The sequence below is a fragment of the Peromyscus eremicus genome, chromosome 8a (genome assembly GCF_949786415.1).
Source record: "Peromyscus eremicus chromosome 8a, PerEre_H2_v1, whole genome shotgun sequence".
NCBI lineage: Eukaryota > Metazoa > Chordata > Mammalia > Rodentia > Cricetidae > Peromyscus > Peromyscus eremicus.
Window position 1 is genome coordinate 45,974,380 of NC_081423.1, and position 14,081 is coordinate 45,988,460.

The following is a 14,081-nucleotide window of genomic DNA, read 5'->3' on the forward strand; positions in this document are numbered from 1 at the left end:
ACTCATACCTGGAGTAAGAGAGAGTAGATTGTATGGAAGCTGAGTGTTGAAGAGGGGCTGCCAGCAGCTGGGAGAGTTAGAGGGAAGGTGAATAGGGAAGATCCGTCAATGGCAGTAAGTTGCAATTAGATAAGAAATAAATGAGTTCCACTTTCCTACTTCCATAGTAATATGGGTGTAATAATGGTGACACGTTCTGAGTATTTTTTCTTTTAAACTAGGAGAAAGTCTACTTTCCTCATAAAGGAGGAATAAATATCGAAGGAAATGCTTACCCTACATAATGCATGTATGTATCAAAACATGATGTGAGGGCTGGGGAGATGGCTTAGCTGGTAAAGTACCTTGCCATGCCAGCGTGAGGTCTTGAGTTTGATCTCCATGTAAAAACCAGGTGTGGTGGTGTAAGCCTGCAATCCTAGTGCTGGGGAGACAGGGTCAGGGGGAGCCAGCTAGTGTTGTCAAATCAGTAAGATCCAGGTTCAGTGAGAGATGCTACCTCCAAAAGTAAGGTGGAGGGAGAAAGACACGGAGTGTGAACCTCTATCTCCACATACGTGCACACAACATGTGTGCGTGCACTTGCCTACACACAGGTGCACACACACACATACACACATACAAAACAAACAAACAAAACTCAAAACAAGTTAAACTCTTAAATACAAGACCAGAAACTACGAAATTGCTGGATGAAAACATAGGGAAAAGTCCATGGACATTGGTCTGGGCAAAGACTTCCGGGATATGACTCTTAAAGGTCAGGCAACAGACACAAAGATGGGCAAATGGGATTACATCAGACCAGAGAAGAAGCAAAGAACAGCCTATAGGCTGGGGAAATATCTGCAGTCTTGTCCAGTTCAACGGTACAACTCAGCGGTGTTGAATGTATCTGTGCTGTTCACAATGAGTCTCTAGAACCTCACAATCTTGCAAAAATGGAACCTGAACAGTAATTCCCATTTCTCTCTCTCTTAGACCTTGGCGTTATCATTTTATTCTCCATTCTCTATGAGTTTAGATACTGTAGGTTCATTATATAAGTGACAATGTGAAGTAAATGTCTTGCTTATTTCACTTAGCAGAGTATCTTCTCAGAGTTTCTTCAAGGTTCAACCATGTGGTAAAATGTGAGAGGATTTCTTTCCTATAGATACAGAATGATAATCTGTTCTGTGGGTTTATTACCAGTGAGCTGGATGGGTTTCTTTTGATGTACTTAGATGGGAATTGGGTGTTGGCAAGGAGTAGTTCATCCAGTGTTGGTACCCAGCCTTTGAGTGCTGGGTAGCTGGAAGACAGAAGCTCATAGCTTCAAATCCCCAAAACTAGAGACTTAGAGTTCCAGGCATTAGAAACCAGAGACTTAGAACTTAAGTACTGTGATTACATGCTTACTGCTCCAGGTTCCAATTGCCAGTGGCCTGGCACTTAATGGCTAGTGAAAACCACGCTCCAAGCAGTGGCTAGAGCAGCTGCAGTCAACGCAGCAGTGGTGCTCGTCAGTGTTGCAGCACCTGGTGAGATGTGGGCACTGGGACTCTCAGTTCTCCAGCAGCCAGCCTGGTACCTTCCAGGTCTCGGGTGCTACGCCCTGGACTCTTTTCAGCAGCTAGTATTCTTGCTGTCAGACCCGGTGTGTTAGGACCCGTGGCCCATGTGATGATTATCCTGGGTTGTCGACTACATCTGGAATTAACTAAAACCCAAGTGGCTGGGTTCACCTGTGAGAGATTTTTTTTTTTCTCAGTTAAGTCTTTTGAGGTGGAAAGATCCAATTTAATCTGGGTACGTCTTCTGGTGACAGCCTATATAAAGGTCATGGAAGAAGAAGCTTGCTATCTTCCCACTTGCTATCACTCCCGATGGCAATTCCTTCGTTGGCATTAGAGCCTACTCCTTCTGGATTCTGACATATACTGAAGACCACTGCGACATCCAGCTTCGTGGACTGAACAACCACTAGATTTTTGGACATTCAGTTGGTAAACAGTCATTGTTGGACTAGCTGGACCACAGCCTGTAAGTCATTCTAATAAATCCTGGTGAGTGTGTAGCCTGAGTTTTCCTGCCTGGCCCACAGTCAGGGCAAATCTCTCTCACCCGCCAGTCCCACAGCCGCTCAAACCCGACCAAGTAAACACAGAGACTTATATTGGTTACAAACTGTATGGCCGTGGCAGGCTTCTTGCTAACTGTTCTTACAGCTTAAATTAATCCATTTCTATTAATCTATACCTTGCCACATGGCTCGTGGCTTACCGGCATCTTCACATGCGGCTTGTCATGGTGGCGGCTGGCAGTGTCTCCCTCTCAGCCTTCCACTTCCCAGAATTCTTCTCCTTGTCCCGCCTATACTTCCTGCCTAGCCAATGGCCAATCAGTGATTTATTTACTGACCAATCAGCAACACACTTGACATACAGACCATCCCACAGCATGAGTGTGTGTGTGTGTGTGTGTGTGTGTGTGTGTGTGTGTGTGTGTATGTGCCGAGGACAATTTTAAGAGCCATGCCATATTGCCTGCCTGAGTTAAGTCTCTGTTGTCCAGTATTGAGCCACTAACCAGAAACTTTTGACATGCCTGGACAAGTCCTGAGTTATTAGAAAATAACTTAACATTTCCTTATCTTTCTGCTACAGTGACCATTAGTAACAATGTTTTGTGGTTAGGTTGCTTGGTTGGGTTGCTTGGCAACTCAACAGTCCCCTAATCTTTTCCCAAAGAAAGTTTCCTGGTCTGCTTACTATAAAACCCACCTGAGAAAAATAAAATTTTGCAACTTGATCAGAATATTGTCTTGCTGTCAATTCTTTGTGTCTCTTGTCCCTTTCATTCACTATCCCCCCTTCTAGGGTCTCTGCTGAAGATTCCGCTGGCCGGGACACGCATGTGTGTGTTCATTCTGTAAGTTCTGTTCCTCTAGAGAACCCTGACTAATATAGCCTAAGATGGTTGGCTGCTTCCTAGATGCTTTCCAGTGACTAGCACGCACAGTTTCTTATCCCTGCCTCTTCACAGATGTCTATATTTTTTCTTCCTTGTCTGTCTGTCCTCTCCTACCTATTTATATTTTTATTGCTCTGTTTTGTCTCTTCTATGTATATTCCCAAGCCCCAGTCTCTCTCTCCCTCTCTCTGAGGGTCTTCAGCCCTCTTCTTACTACTACTAACATTTAGGTTTTTTTTTTTTTTTCTGTGCTACCAGCTCAACCACTGAACTTGAAAAGAAAATCTTTGTGTAGGTTGAAGCCTCCTGGGCTTCCCCCATCTACTTTGGCATGTCTGTTGGCGTTGTCCTTGTTCAGCTCATGTTTGGGCAGTCCTGCTGGTGAGACTTTATGGGTGTAGCTCCTGACATTCCTAGGAGACACAGTCTCACAGCAAACTCCCTGATCCTCAGGCTCTCAATCTTTCAGGTCACTCCTCAACAATGCTCCCTAAGCCTTAGGTGTGGGAGTGTGTTGTGGATGTTTTCACTGGGAGTGGACTCCACCACTTTGCATTTTGATCAGTTGTGGTTTTCTGTAGTGGCCTCTGTTTGTTGCAAAGAGAAGTTTCTTTGATGAAGGGTGAGGACAACACTTACCTTTGGGCATAAGGGCACCCCTACACAAAGATTTACAGACAACTAAGAAATGCTGAGAGCAGGAGAAAGAGTTTTCTCTAGGGAAGAGCACACTAATTAATTGATTATCCAATACCAAATGGTCAGCCCTGAAAACATACAGATGAGTCACATTATATAGACGGAGCAGGTTATAGTTAGGAATATATATGTATATACACATATGTATATGCATGGAATAACAATTAACGAAAAGAGAAGCCGTGAAGTTGAAAGATATCAAGGAGGGGCATAGGAACGGTTTTGGAGGGAGGAAAGGGAAGATAGAAATGTTGTAACTGTATTATAATCTAAAAAATAAATAAAAGCAAAAACCAGAATCATGATTCGGCAAAGACTGTTGAAGAGAAACTTTCTGTTGAGCCTAAGGTTGCAAGGCCAGGGAACAGCGCGAGAGAGGGACTTCCTGCTGACTAAACACAAAACAAAAGGAGGATCCAGAAAAGGGGGACCGAGGTGTTTGCAGACCTTCGTGGTGGGTGGTCACAGGAAGTGCTTCGTCTCTGGCCCAGATGGAAATGGTTGCTGTAGTCCACAAAGGCTTGTGGTGGCCAAAAGTCCAGAGTGAGCTGTTCAAAACCCTATGACTAGAAAAGTGCCTTGAGGAGATGGAGCTGGTTTCCGTGGCAAGCAGCTGTAGTGTAGCTTCTCAGAGCATCGGTGGCATGCTCAAGGCAGTCTGGCTACAGTAAAGGCGGTCCTGCCAGCTGCCGGAGAGCGCTCGCTTGCCTTTGTTAAGGCGGCCAGGCATAAGGAAAGAACCGTCAGATGGTCTGCTCTTGACAGTTTCAATCATTCAGTGAAAACATTAGTGAAAGATCAACATCCAGTTAACAATCCTAATCACACTAAATGATGCTTAATAGTATAAAATGATGCTTTACACCAAAGGCTCTCAACCTTCCTAATGCTTGTGACCCTTTAATACAGTTCCTCATGTTGTGGTGACCCCCAACCATAGCATTATTTTCATTGCTACTTCATAACTGTAATTTTACTACTGTTATGAATCATAATGTAAATATCTGATATGTAGGATATCTGATATGCAGCCACTGTGAAAGGGTCATTTGACCTCAAAGGGGTCAAGACCCACAGGTTGAAAACCACTGCTTTACACACTTAACTCTGCTCTAGTGCCCGAGGGTCCCTCTGTCCTCTTCCATACCATTCTAGTTATCTGTTCACCCAGTGGTGGACATCTGGTTTGTTTCCCTTGTGGCCGTGGTGAATAATGCTGCAATGAGTGTGGGAGCTTAAATAGCCCTTTGAGGTCCCATGTCAGTTCATTAGAATATAAAACCAGAAATGGGATTGCTCGACCTCTATGGGAGTTCTACTTTTTTTTTTCTAGATCATTTGTTCTTTTATACTAGGCTCAAGAAAACATTGCTAATCTTGATTAGATTACTTTGAGATGACTTTGAACAATTCTTCACTCTGTCTGTACCTCTGCCAAGACAGCACTTTACACAGTTGTGGGGTGGGAATTCTGAGAGTTCTGGTTCAGTTCTGCAACATGGCGGTAGAAAGACGTGACCAAGAGTTGCAAGTTCCAGGTCTATCGCTTTAGTTTCATTGACTCAGATAACAAGTTCTGTTATTCCCGAGATGACCTCTAGAGGGCGCCATCTTTAAACAATGGACACTAACTTCTGGGGAGCTGATCGCATTAACCTGGGCTTGGGTGCTTCCTCTCTGCACCAGGCGGTTTATATTTTTCTCTTCATGGGTGTACGGAGAACAACATAACAATCCCAAATGGCTAAAAAGAAAAGAAAAGTTAACACTAAATTGTGAGCTTTTTCCAACCTCCTTTTTCTTTCCAGCAACATAATACTGTGATTTTTTAAAAAAAAAGACAAAACAAATAAATAAACAAAAACCCATAAACATAGTTGTGGTTCTTGTTCTTAACAAAGTTTTGCTTGGAGTTTTAAAAATAGGAGCAAAAGTTTTTTTTTTTTTTAAAATAAACAGACTTAAAAATTATACTTGTTTTAGTTTAAAATGCTTCATTATGTATATTCCTACTGTTTTATTTCCTGGTATTAACTTCTGTTTCCTACTATTTTTGTGCTTTAATTATATTTCTTTGTCTAATTTTGGGGGAAAAAAAGCTTACCCATCATTTGGGGTGGAAAGTGACTTCGAAACAGAGTACCTCAGAAGGCAACTGATTTACTTTTTAGAAGTTTTCCTGTAGTCTGTTTATCCATTTTTCTTTGCAAGGATCATGCTTTTTAGTTAAAGTCTGAGAATTCATTGACTATCTCTTGATACTGATGATTTTTCTATCCCCCCCTAGTATATGTTCTGAGGCAATTTTTATACAAGGTATGACACAAGTTTTTTTTTTTTTTTTTTAAGAATCCATAGATATCATTCTAGAAAGATGGTTCAGAAGTTAAGAGCACTGGCTGTAGAGAACTGGGTTTGATTCTCAGCATCCACACGGTGGCTCACAACCATCTGTAACTCTAGTTCCAGGGGACTTGACCCCCTTTTCTGGCCTCCACAGGCACTGAACGCGTGTGCCGTACAGACATACCCACAGGCAACACACACACACACACACACACACACACACACACACACACAAATAAATAAATAAATAAAAATAAATAAAACAAAATGAAAATGTTATAGTGCTATTTTCTGAGAAGGCTGTGCCATAGCTGTGTTGATCTTACTCAGGTTTCACTGAACTGTGTGTCCTCAGTTCCTGAAACTTAATTCTGATTACTATAGCTATCTATAGTGATATAAGTCTTGAAAATGAGTAGACTGACCCTGCCCACCACTTTATTATGTCAATTGCTTTAGCGTTCTAATACTGTTGCCTTTGTATAAAAACTTTTAGAATAACCTTATTGATATCCACACTACTGTTGGGAATTCAAAACAAACTGTATTAGAACTGTACATCTATTTGGGAAGGATTGAAATTCTGACTAGAGTCTTCCAGTCATCAGGCATAGTGTGCCAAATCACTTATTCACACCTGCCTTTCTTCTTCCAACAGGACTGTGGCACGTTTTGTTAGACTTACTATTCAATACTCCTGTGTCGGTGGTAAATGGCATTATAGTTTAAACTTTGGCGTTCTTGTGTTTATTGCAAACATGTAGATTCATAAACTACTTTTGTAAGCTTGCCCCATGTTGGGTAGCCCTTACTGGCTACACTTAATAGCTTCACAAAGTTTATCTGTGTGTGTGGATTCTTAGGTGTGTTCCATGGAGCCATGTCATCAAGCCAACAGGGGTGGGTGTCTGTGTTTCTGTGTCTCTGTGTGGTTGTGTGTCTGTGTGTATGTCTGAGTTGGGTATGTATGTGTGTGTCTGTGTGTGTATATCTGTGTCTGTGTGTGTGTTTGTGTTGTTATGTGTGTATGTGTATCTGTGTGTGTGTGTGTATGTCTGTGTTGTGTGTGTGTGTGTGTGTGTGTGTGTGTCTGTGAGCATGTGTGTCTGCTTGGAGATTTATCTACTTCTATTCCCTCGGGCACCACTGGACCTCTGGTAAGTGTGGTCCTGGCAGCACTGGGAATGTGTGTCCTCAGGTCTAAAAGTGACAAGAGCCAAGGGGTGGTTGGACATGTGAGGTAGAGGCAGTGGCCAGTGGAGGACCAGTCTTTTTTTTTTTTTTTTTTTTTTTTTTTTTTTTTTTGTTTTTCGAGACAGGGTTTCTCTGTGTAGCTTTGCGCCTTTTCCTGGAACTCACTTGGTAGCCCAGGCTGGCCTCGAACTCACAGAGATCCGCCTGCCTCTGCCTCCCGAGTGCTGGGATTAAAGGTGTGCGCCACCAACGCCCGGCGGAGGACCAGTCTTAAGGCCCAGGGGCCAGGTCTTTTGTTACTCGGGTCTTACAGGTGGCCATATCTCTGCTGAAACGAAATGTCCACCGGCTACAGTCTAGGGGTCATGAGATGCTGGGGTCATGGTCGCACTGCTGGGTCTATGTACAAGGGGAGCCCCAGATGCAGGACGGTGTGCAGGGGTGTCTTTCCTCCAGGGAAATACGTGAGATGCTAGGGTCATGGTCGCACTGCTGGGTCTACGTGGGAGGGGAGCCCCAGATGCAGGAGGACGGTGTGCAGGGGTGTCTTTCCTCCAGGGAAGTGACTTCTGACAGTGGCTCTGATGGTGGAGTGTGTCGGAAGGCAAAGCGAGCTTCTCCTCTGAAGCAAAGCCACCAGAATCCAGGAAGGCCCCCTGACTCACTTTAACTCTGAGACAACTGTTGAACTGTCCTCTGACCAGTTAATAATTAACATATAATAACAATGATTATATATTAGATAATATAAGATATAATTAATAATTAATATCATCTGTGGGGTGAGATCTGCTGGGACCCTCTTGTCCAGCCCTTCCCTATACCATGGGCAGCTTCCTGCAGGGCCCTGGTAGCCAGTGGGGTTTGCGCCCCTCCCCCTGCTCCCATCCCACATATCAGTGTCTTGAAGAGTCCCTGTGTCGCCTCTGACTCCATGCTCTCCCTCGGCCATGCCACTCCAATGCATTTGTTATTCTTTCTTGTAGAGACAGAGGCCAGCACTGAGCACTTCAATTTGACCGTCTCAGAAAGGAAATTTTACCATTAGAAAGTTTTTGAATGTATAGTTTGAGGATGCTGGGTTTATGTTGCTAGTGCTTCTCATGAGGAAGGGATCCTCAGGGTAGCGCTCTTTCTCTGTTGGGGATTTCAAAGTCCAATTGCGAAAGGAAAGCTGAGCACAAGCAACACACATTCATAAAGTGACCACTGAGCGGAGTGTTGGAGCCTTCCTGCCGGATCGCTCTGTTGTCATATTAGTGGCAATGGGACAAGAATGGGAGGGGGAGGGGGAGGAAGGGGAATGTCATAACCTTTCCTGGAGCAAGCAAAGATTCTCAGAGTGTGAGCATCCTCCCCTGTGCTCCCTTAATGGCCCAGTGCTTCCTGGTCCGTCTGCTGGTAGGTGCGTCCCTTAGAATGGGAATTAGAATGTAACGAATCTAGAGGTTGTCTGGTGGCCACGCTGGCAGCCACTTTAGATCTATCCAGTGTTGAATAAGTCATCTCAAGAGGAACTTCTGGCCTTTGGGCATCCTGTTCTCAAACATTAGGGAGGGGCAGAAATTTAGCTAGGTCATGCAGACAGCTTACTTGGTAACAATTCACATGTGAAGCTCCACAGCCATTTAAACCAAACCTTCCTGAGGACCCTTCCACCACCAGGGTCTAAGGAGCCACCCTACTCCCCTCGAATTAGGATGCAGGGAAAGACATCGGGGCATAGAACAGGAAAATGGCCATGGGGCTATGGAACAGGAGCCAGGCAGTGCATGCAGCACCTGTGGAACCTTAGAAGAGGGGGTTGGATACCCTGGGATTAGTTATAGACGGTTGTGAGCCCCCGTGTGGGTGCTGGGACTCAAACCTGGGTCCTCTGCAAGAACAATAAGTGCTTCTAACTGCTGAGTGGTCTCTCCAGCCCCATCTGCCCAGTTGCTTGGCCCTTCCATCATGCCATCCTAGACACCAGACAAGAAGCCACGGGGCTGATTACTGGCCTGGTGGGGTTCAGCCTTGCTTTTTTCTGTGTCTTTCTTTGTATCCCCTATCCCTCCCTTTTAGAATGTAAATGTTTTCTCTGTATAATCGAATCTTGGAAGTGCCTCCCCTCCACCTTATATAGGGGATCTCAGCTAGACATTGGCCTTGGGGCTCAGAAGAGAATTGGAACTTTTGCAACTTGAAGAACTCTTGGGGCTAAATGCAGTGTTCCTTATGCAATGGGAAATGAGCATTTGGGGGAGCAGAGGTGTCATGGTTTGAGGATGAAATGTTCCCCCAAGACCAAGCACAGAAGGCTCTTAGCTACTGGGAGTTAGTGCAACTCTTAGGACATGGGGACATTAGTGAGCACAGAAGTGAGTCACTGGGGGTGAGCTCTTCCTACTCCTGCTTCCGGCCGCCAGGAGGTGAGCTGCCTTCTAGGCTCTTCTGCCGCAGTGATCGTCTCCTTTTCCACTGAGAGCACTGGAACTGGCTGGAGCTGAGCAAGCAGTTCTCGGGAAGACCACAACTCAGGGGCGCCCAATCAGCAGGCGCCCCGAAGCCGCTTCTGCTTACTACCCTCTGGTCAACAAGCCCCTAACCACTACAACCTCCAACCAATCAGCTCTCAGACTAATCTTTCCTCCACCAATCAGCACCAGGTTAATCCCTCCTCCCTGGAATTCCCCTAACTCCGCTTAAAAGGAGCTTGCGACCTCCCTTCAGGGTCGCTATTTGCCACCCCAACATGATGGAAATAAACGCTCTTGCTAAATTGCATACGCGACTGTTGGTCTTTCTTGGGGGCCGGGGGCTTTTCTCCGACCCTAACAACCTCAGGCACAAAGCACTGAAGCCACCATGGATGGAAACCTCTGAGCCCAAGAGACCAAGCAGACCCTTCCTCTTCTTCAGTTAACGATCTGGGGTGCAATGTGACAGTGGCGTAGGTCTAACTGGTGCATTCTTCTCTGTAGAAACTTTTCCTGAGTAATAAAAGTCATTTCTTCCTGAACCAGGAGATCTGGTATCAAAAAAAGAGAAAGAGGAGAGCCTCTTGGGTAGGTTCTCGATACACTGACGTGTTAGCCTGTAAGGGTGGTGGAATCCTAGATCTTCCACCACTACTTTTTCTTACTGTCTGCCCACCCAACTGACAACAATAACAACAAAAGAAGTGACTAACTTCACTCCAGGAAGGGCAATTCCATAGCCATATTGCCTAGTATCTGTTAGAAATCCTAGCCACTCCCCCAGCTACATGACTGCACATGCGCTGTCCAGTAGCCAAGCAAGAGGCTTAGTCATCCCAGGGCCTTACATCCTACGTAATCCCTGCTGCGTGCTGCTGTGTGTTCTAGTCATTTGCGGTCATCGTGATCACGCAAACAATGCGCATTCGTGGTGTAGCTACGTAAGCCCATATATGCATGTGCAGGGGGAACCTATAAAAAGCGGGTTCCACCTATCCCTCCTCTCCCTGCATGATCTCTCCATAGGCCTAATCACTCCCTTCTGTTCCCCTTCCCCTAATGAACTCTTATAGTGGGCTTTGTCATACCTCGTGTCTCCCAAGGTAAACAGCGCCGCTCAATGAGTTAACAGTATCACCCCCCCCCCCACACCCGCCTTTTTTTCCGCCTCTCCCACTCCCCCAGACTGGGTTTCTCTGTGTAGCCCTGGCTGTCCTGCAACTTGCTCTGTAGACCATGCTAGCCTTGAGCTCAGAGATCTGCCTGCCTCTGCCTTTGAAGTGCTGGAATTAGAGGAGTGTGCTACTACCACCTCGCTTTTCCTAGTACTCTTGACCACCTCCATAATAGAGGTTCTTATGACCCTAAGCATCTGTGGTGCTCAGAATGGATGTACTTTGCAGGTAGTGCTTTTAAAAACTATTATTGTGCATGTGAGTGCATGATGTATGTGGGCACATGTGCCATGGTGTATGTAGGAGGTCAAAGAACAACTTTGTGGAGTTGATTATCTCCTTCTACCTTTATGTGTGTTCCAGGGATTAGATTCAGGTCATCAAGCTTGTGTAGCAATCTTTACCCATTGACACATCTTGCCAGCTCCTAGGCAGCACTGAAAATAAAAACCTTTGTTATTACATACCCAGTGTGTGTGACATCAAGGTCAGGGGACAAATGTGTGGAGTTGGTTCTCTCCCTTTACTAGGCTTATGTGGCAAACATCTTTCTTTACCTGATGAGCCATCTAAGTCATCTGAGTCCCCTAGGTCATATTTTAAATCAACGTCCAGTGGAGTGAGATAATTATCTTTTTTTTTTTTTTTTTTTTTTTTTTGGTATTTTGAGACAGGGGTTCTTTGTGTAATAGCCCTGGCTGTCCTGTGTCCTGGATTTTGCTTTGTAGACCAGGCTGGCCTTGAACTCACAGAGATCTGCCTGCCTCTGTCTCCCGAGTGCTGGGATTAAAGGCATGCACCACCATGCCCATTATATTTTTCACTTCTAGATACAGATCTTATTTTGATATGGCCTAAGACTGGTCTTCAGGAAAAGATATCACTCTGTAGGCACAAGACAGGAAACCTCATTGTAAAAATCATCAGGACTGCCAGGCGGTGGTGGGACACACCTTTAGTCCCAGCACTTGGGAGGCAGAGACAGGCAGATCTCTGAGTTTGAGGCCAGCCTGGTCTACAGAGAGAGTTCCAGGACAGCCAGGGCTACACAGAGAAACCCTGTCTCAAAAAACAAAAAAACAAAAACAAAAACAAATCATCAAGACTAAGAGAGTTATGATGTACCTTATGATGAAGACATTAGCTTCCAGCCTTCTCATAAGGTACAGTGAATTTAAAAAGCCTTTTAGGATTAAACAATTCAGTTTCAAACTACTTAGGGTATTTTCCAGGTATTCCAGACCATCATGAACTATATGGTTCTGAAACATTTTGATGATATGGGAGGTGCATCTTGAGTTGAGCTATTCCCACTTAAGGAAACAATGTATGAAAAGGCAGGAACAGATAAAAGATGTCCTCAGTGTTCTAATAACTTTGTAAAGTCATATATACATACTAGTTGTACTTAGAGCTTCTACTTACTATTATTTTACAAGAACTCAAGGGCTGGAAGGTATGGGTTTCAAATCATATTGTCACTACGTGACCTAGAAACACTCTGGGCTCATGTTCCCCTTGCTTACAGTGTGGAACACCAGATGATGCCTAACACACACTTCATATGTATCACCAAAGTGAACATGCTTAGCACTTTTAATAGTTCTAATGTTCAACGGGACAAGTAAATATGGCGACACAGAGAGCCCTGTCGAGAGCAACATGGAGAATACAATTCCATTTACAGACTTATGCATGGAGCGGACACAAGAACAGAAGTGAATCATTGTACCTTCAAGGTTTAAATACTAAAACGTAGTCAAACCAAACCGGAACTGTTGCTCAGCCCTGCTGTTGGTCCATGGTGATAATTTCAGCACTATGGAGGCTGAGGCAGGAGGATAATGAGACAGACAAAACACTATGTTTGCATTCGACAGATCCTCAGAGAACTAGCTTAAGAAATATGATGCACGCCGAGTGGTGATGGTGCATGCCTTTAATCCCAGCACTTGGGAGGCAGAGGCAGGTGGATCTCTGAGTTCGAGGCCAGCCTGGTCTACAGAGAGAGTTCCAGGACAGGCTCCAAAGCTACACAGAGAAACTGTCTCAAAAAACCAACAAAAAATATGATACAGGGGCTGGGGAGATGGCTGCTGGTAGAGTGTCTGCTGTGCAGCCATGAGAACCTGAGTTCAGATCTTTGGCATACATGTAAAAGCCAGATGTGCTGGCATCTGTCTGTAACCCTAGTGTGGAGGAGTCGGAGACAGGTGAATATGGGGCTTGCTATTCAGCCAGTCGGGTGGAATCTGTGAGTGAATCTTCAGTGAAAAGACCCAGTCCCCCAAAATAAGGTGGAGGGCTGGAGAGAAGGTTTAATGGTTAAGAGCACTGGCTGCTCTACTAGAGGACCAGGGTTCGATTCCCAGAACCCACATAGTGGCTGACAACCATCTGTAACTCCAGTTCCAGGGGAATCTTATGCCGACTTCTAGCTGCTGCAAGGGCTGCATGCACATGGTGCACAGATGTACATGCAAGCAAAACACCCATACACATAAAATAAATAGTAAATAAGGTGAATGACTGTGTTTATAAGTGGGCTCCGGGACTGGCGGGACTTGGCGGTGGGAGCTGGAGAAAAATTCTCCAGCTACACCAGACCTTTTGTGGTCTTAACTGTTCCTTTCAGTGCACGTATTTGTTCAATTTACTTGGATGCTTGATGAGACCTGATGGTTTGTTCCCGAGTTACCTAATTTGTAAAAGTGCATTCTTCAATAAATACTTAGATGTGTAGCCGGCAAAATGAGTGGAGAGGATTTCCTCTTTATAAATTTGGTTGGGAACACTTGCTAATGGCACTCCAGTTGCAATGAGTGTGTGTGAGTGCCCAGATCTTGTTTCTAAACAGCTCATTATAAAAAGGAGCCAAGAGTTTCAGGAGAGCTGTTTCTGTCCAGGTTTGGGGCAATGGAAATGAAGGATGAACTGGAGACACCTCATGTTAGAAGGCAATAAAGCACCCAGAGACTAGAGAGACAATTTCCAGATGGGGTGACAGAAACAGTGACTGTAACTGACTAACACATTGACTCATCTGTCATCACTGTAGATAACACAAAAAACTCCTAAACTGGCTGGCTAATCAGTGGAAAAAAGCTAAGCATGACCTTGCTTCTAATGCATCAGCTAATGAAGGAACATTCTTCCTTACGGAATACTGCTCACCAAATGTGGAAAGAGCAAGAGAAAACTACGTGTTTTGCAGACCTTAATGAAAAGACTGACCCAGGCAAAGATTACTGTT